Source organism: Schistocerca cancellata, chromosome 2, assembly GCF_023864275.1.
Source record: "Schistocerca cancellata isolate TAMUIC-IGC-003103 chromosome 2, iqSchCanc2.1, whole genome shotgun sequence".
Lineage (NCBI taxonomy): Eukaryota > Metazoa > Arthropoda > Insecta > Orthoptera > Acrididae > Schistocerca > Schistocerca cancellata.
In genome coordinates this window covers 228,923,350-228,932,887 of record NC_064627.1, presented here as the reverse complement: position 1 = coordinate 228,932,887, position 9,538 = coordinate 228,923,350, and the positions used below count along the sequence as shown (strand labels likewise).

General features: G+C 40.5%; 1 non-coding gene across 1 annotated transcript; it reads right to left on the bottom strand.

The window, feature by feature from the left end:
- Nucleotides 1-345: 345 nt before the first annotated feature.
- Trnas-cga (transfer RNA serine (anticodon CGA)) lies at nt 346-420 on the bottom strand. Its single transcript has one exon. It is a non-coding gene; the product is annotated as a tRNA-Ser (tRNA).
- Nucleotides 421-9,538: the final 9,118 nt, after the last annotated feature.

The window sequence follows — 9,538 nt, the reverse complement described above, 5'->3', positions numbered from 1 at the left end:
GGTTCGAATCCTGCCTCGGGCATGGATGTGTGTGATGTCCTTAGGTTAGTTAGGTTTAAGTAGTTCTAAGTTCTAGGGGACTGTTGACTAAAGAAGTTAAGTGCCATAGGGCTCTGAGCCCTTTGAACCATTTGAATCTCAGAGCCATTTGAACCATTTTCTTGAGATTCAGTTGCCATTCTCTGCACCATGCGTCAATTCGTTGCAGATCCTCCTGCATTTCAGTACAATTTTCCATTGTTACAACCTCTCGATATACCACAGCATCATCCGCATAAAGCCTCAGTGAACTTCCGATGTTATCCACAAGGTCATTTATGAAACTTCCTGGCAGATTAAAACTGTGTGCCGGACCGAGACTCGAACTCGGGACCTTTGCCTTTCGCGGGCAAGTGCTCTACCAACTGAGCCACCCGAGCACGACCCACGCCCCGTCCTCACAGCTTTACTTCTGCCAGTACCTCGTCTCCTACCTTCCAAACTTAACAGAAGCTCTCCTGCGCAGGAAAGGCATAGGTCCCGAGTTCGAGTCTCGGTCCGGCACACAGTTTTAATCTGTCAGGAAGTTCCATATCAGCGCACACTCCGCTGTAGAGTGAAAATTTCATTCTAAGGTCATTTATGTATATTGTGAATAGCAACGGATCTACGACACTCCCTGCGGCACACCTCAAATTACTCTTACTTCGGAAGACTTCTCTCTATTGAGAATGACATGCTGCGTTCTGTTATCTAGGAACTCTTCAATCCAATCACACAACTGGTCTGATAGTCCATATACTCTTACTTTGATCATTAAACGACTGTGAAGAGCTGTATCATACGCCTTGCGGAAGTCAAGAAACACGGCATGTACCTGGGAACCCGTGTCTATGGCCCTCTGAGTCTCGTGGACGAATAGTGCGAGCTGGGTTTCACACGATCGTCTTTTTCGAAATCCATGCTGATTCCTACAGAGTAGATTTCTAGTCTCCAGAAAAGTCATTATACTCGAACATAATACATGTTCCAAAATTCTACAACTGACTGACGTTAGTCATATAGGTCTTTAGTTCTGCGCATCTGTTCGACGTCCCTTCTTGAAAACGGGGATGACCTGTGCCCTTTTCCAATCCTTTGGAACGCTACGATCTTCTAGAGACCTACAGTACACCGCTGCAAGAAGGGGGGCAAGTTCCTTCGCGTACTCTGTGTAAGATGGAACTGGTATCCCATCAGGTCCAGCAGCCTTTCCTCTCTTGAGCGATTTTAATTGTTTCTCTATCCCTCTGTCGTGTATCTCGATATCTACCATTTTGTCATCTGTGCGACAATCCAGAGAAGGAACTACAGTGCAGTCTTCCTCTATGAAACAGCTTTGGAAAAAGACATTTAGTATTTCGGCCTTCAGTCTGTCATCCTCTGTTTCAGTACCATTTTGGTCACAGAGTGTCTGGACATCTTGTTTTGACCCACCTACCGCTTTGACATAAGACCATAATTTCTTAGGATTTTTTCCAAATCAGTACATAGAACTTTACTTTCGAATTCATTGAACGCCTCTCGCATAGCCCTCCTCACACTACATTTCGTTTCACGTAATTTTTGTTTGTCTGCAAGGCTTTGTCTATGTTTATGTTTTTTGTGAAGTTCCCTTTGCTTCCGCAGCAGTTTTCTAACTCGGTTGTTGTACCACGGTGGCTCTTTTCCATCTCTTATGGTCTTGCTTGGTACATACTCATCTAATGCATATTGTACGATGGTTTTGAACTTTGTCCACTGATCCTCAACACTATCTGTACTTGAGACAAAACTTTTGTGCTGAGCCGTCAAGTACTCTGAAATCTGCTTTTTGTCACTTTTGCTAAACATAAAAATCTTCCTACCTTTTTTAATATTTCTATTTACGGCTGAAATCATCGATGAAGTAACCACTTTATGATCGCTGATTCCCTGTTCTGCGTTAACTGTTTCAAATAGTTCGGGTCTGTTTGTGACCAGAAGGTATAATATGTTATCGCCACGAGTCGGTTCTCTGTTTAACTGCTCAAGGTAGTTTTCAGATAATGCACTGGATTCTTTATCCCTGCCACCCGTTATAAACGTTTGAGTCTCCCAGTCTGTATCCGGAAAATTAAAATCTCCACCCAGAACTATAACATGGTGGGGAAATCTACTCTAAATATTTTCCAAATTTTCCTTCAGGTGCTCTGCCACAACAGCTGCCGAGCCAGGGGGCCTGTAGCTAGTGGCGGTCCACATTCGCAACTGCAAATACATTTCACGTGTTTCATACTGGCTGTAGTCGCTGCACTGCCTTCCATGTATGAAGGAACACTGCATCGTTCATCTTCAACAACACAGGAGCTACAATATCATAACGAAGCATAATTTCTTTGATTGTGTTGCAACTTTCATGCTCAACAGTATCTATGTACGTACTGCATGAAAAATTGTCAATAAATCATCTAATTTCGTAGAGTACACAATAGGTTGTTCCAGCTACAGAATAAATTCATTCTGAGTTCGATATGTGTTGAGATTTTTAACGTTAACTTTCATAACGTGATTCCCACAATAAATTTAAAATGATGACTCAGAAATAGAATATTCTTTCTTATATTTTAACAATCTGATAAACCTGACATTGCCCGAGTACTAATTTTGTCGCCGGCTGGTGTGGCCGAGCGGTTCTAGGCGCTTCAGTCTGGAACCGCGAGACCGCTACCGTCGCAAGTTCGAATCCTGCCTCGGGCATGGATGTGTGTGATGTCCTTAGGTTAGTTAGGTTTAAGTCGTTCTAAGTTCTAGGGGACTGATGACCTCAGATGTTAAGTCCCATAGTACTCAGCGCCATTTGAATTTGAACTAATTTTGTCAGTTTTCTATCAGAAACGAAACCATGTATGTACTCCTGCAGCAGACACGGCGTGAGATGATAACAGACAGTTTGTGCACGCTGGGCGCAGCCGCTTCGCGTATCTACAACGCGATTTTGTATAGTATCTACGGCAACTCCTCTTCATAGATCAGTAGGCGACTATATTTTCCGCCTCCAGCTCTCTGCACTTCGCTGTTGAAAGCTGTCAAAAGGCCTTCCACGTGTCAGGGGTTTCCTTACGCTGACACGAATGTAAGAGTGTCTTAGTAGTAAAGAATAAATGTATTAAAATTTCGTGCATGACGTGGCACTTTTTCACGTATCTTAGTGATTATGACGTCACGTATCTTGAAGTAGTGTCGTACAATGAAGTAAATGTGTAGGTACATTCTGCGGCATATGCAGATACTGCCTGCGAAATATGTTGCGAATAGAATTAGTAGCAAATAAGTAATAAATTTAAACGTTATGCAAGATGCGGTAGTTTTTCACGCATCTCATTGTTCATGGCATTATATTTCCTGAACTATGATAGGCAGGTGATTCTTATCCCAACAGCGATAGTTGTCTGACTTTAAGGGATATGCGGACCAAGGTTGGTTGAAATCGGTAAAGTGGTTTAGGAGGAGATGTGGAACACACACACACACACACACACACACACACATATATATATATATATATATATATATATATATATATATATATATATATATATAGGCGCGCTCGCGTGCGTATTACAACATTTTTTATGATATGTATGGATTCTTGAGTCTTCCACTCCTAGCTTGTGACTTTTCCATCGCTGTAAATACTTTAGTCTATGGAGAAAAATGGTTTTAGGACAGCCCAATGGCGCTATGGCGCTACACTCATGTGTGTTCAAGAGATTTCAGTGTAACACTTTGTTTAATTACTGGCGTCCCTCGAGACGCCATGCATATTATTTCTACGAAAAGTTCCCTGTCAGGTTCTCAAACACAAGTCAACAGATCAAAATATGTGAGTCTTGCTTTTGATTGTTTTGTATGAGAATGCAGCTTTGTATCTAAGAAAGAAAATCAGTTACCAGCAATACGTAGAAGAGGAGGTGAAATAGAGGTAGATCCCGTCGACAAAGAGAGCGTTACAGGCAGATGTTGTCTACGTTCGTGACGACTTAAATGATAAGTCAGCCTGTCATTATCTGTTACTGTCATGTTGCTGTAACGACGCGCACCAGATGGCACTGGTGGTAGCAGTTGTCCTCCTGTAGTTTAGCTTTAGTCCTGAAGATAGTCTAATTCGACCGAAACCGGTAATTACAGTTAAATAAAAGAGTGATCTATGTTTTTATTTATTTGTTTAACTTGATTTAATTAGGGCCATCAGCATCTACTCCATCATAGTTACCTAAAAAACAATAATTTTAAATTAGTGTCAAAATGATTTGAGTGTGTGGGGAGTGAGTAAATAATACTGACGTTGAACTAATAAAGTTAATACTGCCAGTACTTGTACTATTGCAGCTGCTGCCACTAATAGCGATAATAGTAGCAATATACATTATAATACAATAATTATGATAATAATAACAATAAATATTAATAACAATAATTGTGAGATTAATAACAATAATGGTAGTGGCAAATATAAGAAGAATTTGTAGGTGTGCAAAGCAGATGTTCTCTGATATAGCGAGCGCTGGCAAAAGATAATTTAAGGAGACTGCATCGGCTAAGAATACCAGGAAATGAATTGCATAGTGACAAAGAAAAGATTTTTATCTCTCCCCTTTATACTTTTAAAAGTTCTTACAGACGAAAATCATAAATGAGACAATATTAACCGAAACGCTTTTAATTATCTGTGTGTATAAGTCACGCTTATACCAAAGACAAATTGAGAACACGAGAAAAGCGTTACAGCTGGCAAAACTTTCATTACCTGCGCTTGCTCTGTACGACGAATTTCGCTGCTCACTCAAGCATTGCTACAGTAGTCAAGTAGTCGCTGTTTTGTTGTGTAACGTAAGGGTAAGCGTAGGCGCCCATCGTGTTACAATTACTTTTCCTGTTTACATCGCTTCCATTTATACGAGAAAGCTATCTTGCTAGCCTTTACCAAAAATTAAACCCAGTTTATATTAAATCACATAGACGTTTTATTCCATAAATTCATACTGAGGGGATCCTCAAAGATGTATAGCAAGTCACAAAACAAGAACACATACTACATGTTTACTAGAAATGAGGTGTTCGTTCCACAGTTCCTGAGTCAAAACCTGAAACATCTTTTCCTTTAAGAGATAATAACAAACTTATCACGAACGTATAATAACGCATATACACTGAGCTGCATAAGACAAATCTAAGGCTACTGTTAAGCAGAAAATAATTTGTAATGTTTGTTTACATTGATCACATAAATGCAGGTGTCAGATTTTATATAACCTTCACATTAATTGAAATTACTAATAATACCTACATCACTTGGTTCTACTAACAAATTCGCCAGTGGAGTAGAAAGACTTGGCAACCAATGAATCCTTCAGGCTCCATCTAAATCGAAATTTACCAGCAACTACGTTTTTTATAAAAGAATACATTGTACGTTGTAGGCTGTATTGTGCTTTATTAAAATCGTGCTGTTAGCTAATTTCGGCCGTGAACCATTAGCAAACATATGTGCTATGTCGTGTATTACATATCGCGCTCATCACATTCTTTTACGTCACATAAACTTTTTATCGCTGCCGTCAAGTTATTGAAGATGCGTTCCTGAATAATGGACAACTTCCTACACCAAAGGAAGTGATTTAAAATATTTATGTAGGTTATTCGTATTTCTAGCAGTGAGTCCATGAACTTGGCAGTTGATTACTTACCGTCAAATTAATTCAGGAATAAATGGACTGCGAAGCACTAGTTAATACCACCAGTTACGTGAACAGGCCACTGCAGGAAGTTCTTGAGTTCACATCAAAAATAATTCGATTATACCCTTCTTGGTCTAGGAAAATTTTAGCTATAGTTCATGGGTAACATAAGAAAATGATCACGTACGACACTGATTGGACACGTTCTAAGAAGTCATCAACGAATCGTCAGTTTGGTAATGGAAGTAAATGTGTGTGTGTGTGTGTGTGTGTGTGTGTGTGTGCGAGTGGGCGGGAGGGGGGGGTAAAAATTGCAGGGGGGGGGAGGGGGAGGGACCGAGAGACGAGTACAAGAAACAGGTTGAAACGGATGTGGGTTGCAGTAGGTATATGGAGATGAAGAGGCTTGCACAGGATGGTCTAGCGTGGAGAGCTGCATTAAACCGGTCTTCAGCCTGAAGAGTACAACAACAACATGATATGGAATAAAAAGAAGCGAAGTACGCTGGCTTTTTATTTTTTATATCACCTACGTCTGACGACATCTGCATGACAAAGATCTGTTCAGCTGCTTCAGCAGGTATCCTACTCCAAATTAAATTTGTTGTAATTCCAAGACATTAACTACGTCAGCTTCTTGTCGTTGTATTTTAGATCTATGCTGGAAGGAAAGCTCTAGTGGAGACGCAAGACGGGATACCACATGTGGCTCTCGCTAGGTGGCCAGAGAGAGAGCACGTGCTCGCAAGCAGTGCACACGCTTTACCGACCACCGACTTTCATTTCCGCGCTATTTCGTCCGGTCTGTCACTGCCAGTAACAAAAAATGCAGTTCACTTTCTTTATATTGCCTAAGTGCTCGACGGGCAAATGAAGTAGCGGCTTTGAAGAACTGGAAGTCGAAAGGAAGCATTTGTTTTGTCACAAGGCTATACTATACAAATACCGACCTATTCAGGTAAGAGCAATGTTGAGAAAAACTAGGACAACAAGAGGAAGCTGAACCAGAATGTGTTGAGTGGTACTGTGCAATAGAAGAAGAAGGCGAGGTTTAAGAACAATACGTATTTGTGGAACGTACTATTAAGAACAAGACAGCAACTGGGAAGTAACCAGCACACTTTTTTTTTCGAACGGAAATATTTGTTGTCCCTTAACCCTTGAAACCGCTACACGAAAACACAGCTTGTAGTCAGTTGCCATGTACATTCGTAGGAAAAGTATGAAATAAATTTTAGGGACGTCGTTAGGTACCTTACAACTGAAGGGAAGATTAGAGACGACACTATTTTCAGAGTTCTGCTGTTTACTTTAGATTTTACGTTTTACGTAATATGTGCGAAAAAGTGTTGCTCGTTATAAGAAGGTATATAGAAAAATGTCTATAGGGTGTGAAGAAAACAATACGTGATACATTTTTCTATCTTAAGCCCGAACTCTCGTTGCACCAAAAGCTAAGGAATCGCATTCGTGCACAAAAAAATATGCGTTGATACTGGACTTTAATCTAGGTCATACTATAAACTTTATCAAACTTGATAACCATGTTTCAAGCTAACGGTCATGTATTCGACCAGAACCACCGCCTTGTTGAAGTTTTTGAATATTTTCAGTATTACTTGATCCAATGAGTCCTATTCCCACTTTCGCTTTATCATCTTCAATACTGTAACAAAACTTTAAATGTAAATCTTATTCCAGAAGTTATGGATACATGTTGACAAAAAGAGCGGTAATAGTGAATTCAGAAAGCGAAGGAAGTCATTCTGACCTCACGGGAGTGAGACAGCTTTTCATAATATCTCTAATTCACTCTAATTACGTGCTGAAAACTCAATTAATTATACTTGGTACAGAAAATGCTAATTTTTATTGATTGTTTGTAACAAAGACGTATAAAAAGCTATTAAATGGAACAATGAACAGCCGTATGGATTTGGGGATCGTTAAGGAAAAATTCAAGACTAACATGAAGTTGCAGACGGAAAAATAGTATCATGCCAAAATATCAGAACTTAGAAAGGAACAGCGGAAATAATGAAACGGATTTGTCGTCTAGGGTTATAATCTATTTGGTAACAAAAGAGGTGTGATGGGCGGGACAGTATTCTAGAAAAGAGATTTTTCTTCCGTTGACCGCGCGACTGCTACGGTCGCAGGTTCGAATCCTGCCTCGGGCATGGATGTGTGTGATGTCCTTAGGTTAGTTAGGTTTAAGTAGTTCTAAAGTTCTAGGGGACTGATGACCTCAAATGTTAAGTCCCATAGTCCTCAGAGCCATTTGAACCATTTTTTCTTCCGCTGAAATGTGTTGCCGGCGTAAATTCTACGTTCGTAACAATGTATTTTATGGGAATTGCACACAAAAACAGTCAATGATGAAATTGAAACCGATTTAATATAGCGGTACGGAAAGATTTTAAGAGTGAAATGTACAGTAAAAGTTTGACAGACTAGGTGAATAAGGAAATCTATGAAAACCTAATTCTTCATTGTATTTTTCCATCTCGTATCAGAAAAACCGTGTCAAAGCAAGTTTAGACCTCTTAGCAAAACATCAGCCGACGATCTATTACATACACTGAATACATTACATTTCTCGTGAAAGTACCGGTTACGACACAATTTGGGTGAACCGAGACTGAATAGTACAATAAAAGAATTCCGTTTACAAGACGGGCGCCCGCATCTCGTGGTCGTGCGGTAGCGTTCTCGCTTCCCACGCCCGGGTTCCCGGGTTCGATTCCCGGCGGGGTCAGGGATTTTCTCTGCCTCGTGATGGCTGGGTGTTGTGTGCTGTCCTTAGGTTAGTTAGGTTTAAGTAGTTCTAAGTTCTAGGGGACTGATGACCATAGATGTTAAGTCCCATAGTGCTCAGAGCCATTTATTTTTATACAAGACGGGCACCAAGCCTAGCCCGAAAAACCGTTCCCTAAAGGACAATGGATCGATGGTCATTGTGCTGAAAACCGGAAAAGAGGACATAAATTACATTGCGCTCCTTCACATTGACGCTCACTGATTTAATATGTAGTACGCATAACTGCGGAAATAATGTGTAGAAAGTACACAAAGCATATATGCGGAAAACGAAAAGAAGATGGCATCGCTCAGCCAACAGGTTCTATACACAAAAAGATTTAGAAATCATTATCACTCTAGTACGCTGAAATGGCTGTAGAGCAATGCTTATATTCGCGTGGTTCCTCCAGCAGCAGTGGAAAAATCTCTCCGTCCCACTTGTCGAAGCGCGACCCGCTACTTGTGCTACGCAGCGACGCGGCGTATGTCGTTTATTTGTCTAGCGGAGAAACACGACCGCGTTTTGCATACACACGCGCCGCAGTGCGAGAGAATCTCTTACAGGTGTAATCGTTGTCACAAGTCAAACAGGTGGGCACCTCTTTTTGTGATAAAAATACTGAGCAATATATATATATATATATTTCCTTGTTTCTCTTCGCTGTTGCCCATTCCAGAACTCGTACTCACAGTTGAGCGCCCTCCAGCAATCTATTGCGGTTTACGACTACTGATTCACGCTTCTATGCAGGCAAATGTAGCAAGCGTGTACGAACTAAATCTTACATTACCAAAGCTAAGCAGTTCGTTATCTTTCACACAAGAATTGGTGAAGGCTATTTTTGTAAGTCGTAGGTCTTTATATTTTATACATAACTATCAAGTTGGGAAGTAACCTAACGTTTACAAATGAAAATATGATTTTTTTTTCGTCTTTTCTACGTTCCTGCTCTTCTCATCCGATTACGACGAAACTTTGGTGATTTCTTGTATGCACGCCCGCGGAGGTTTCTGTGGGG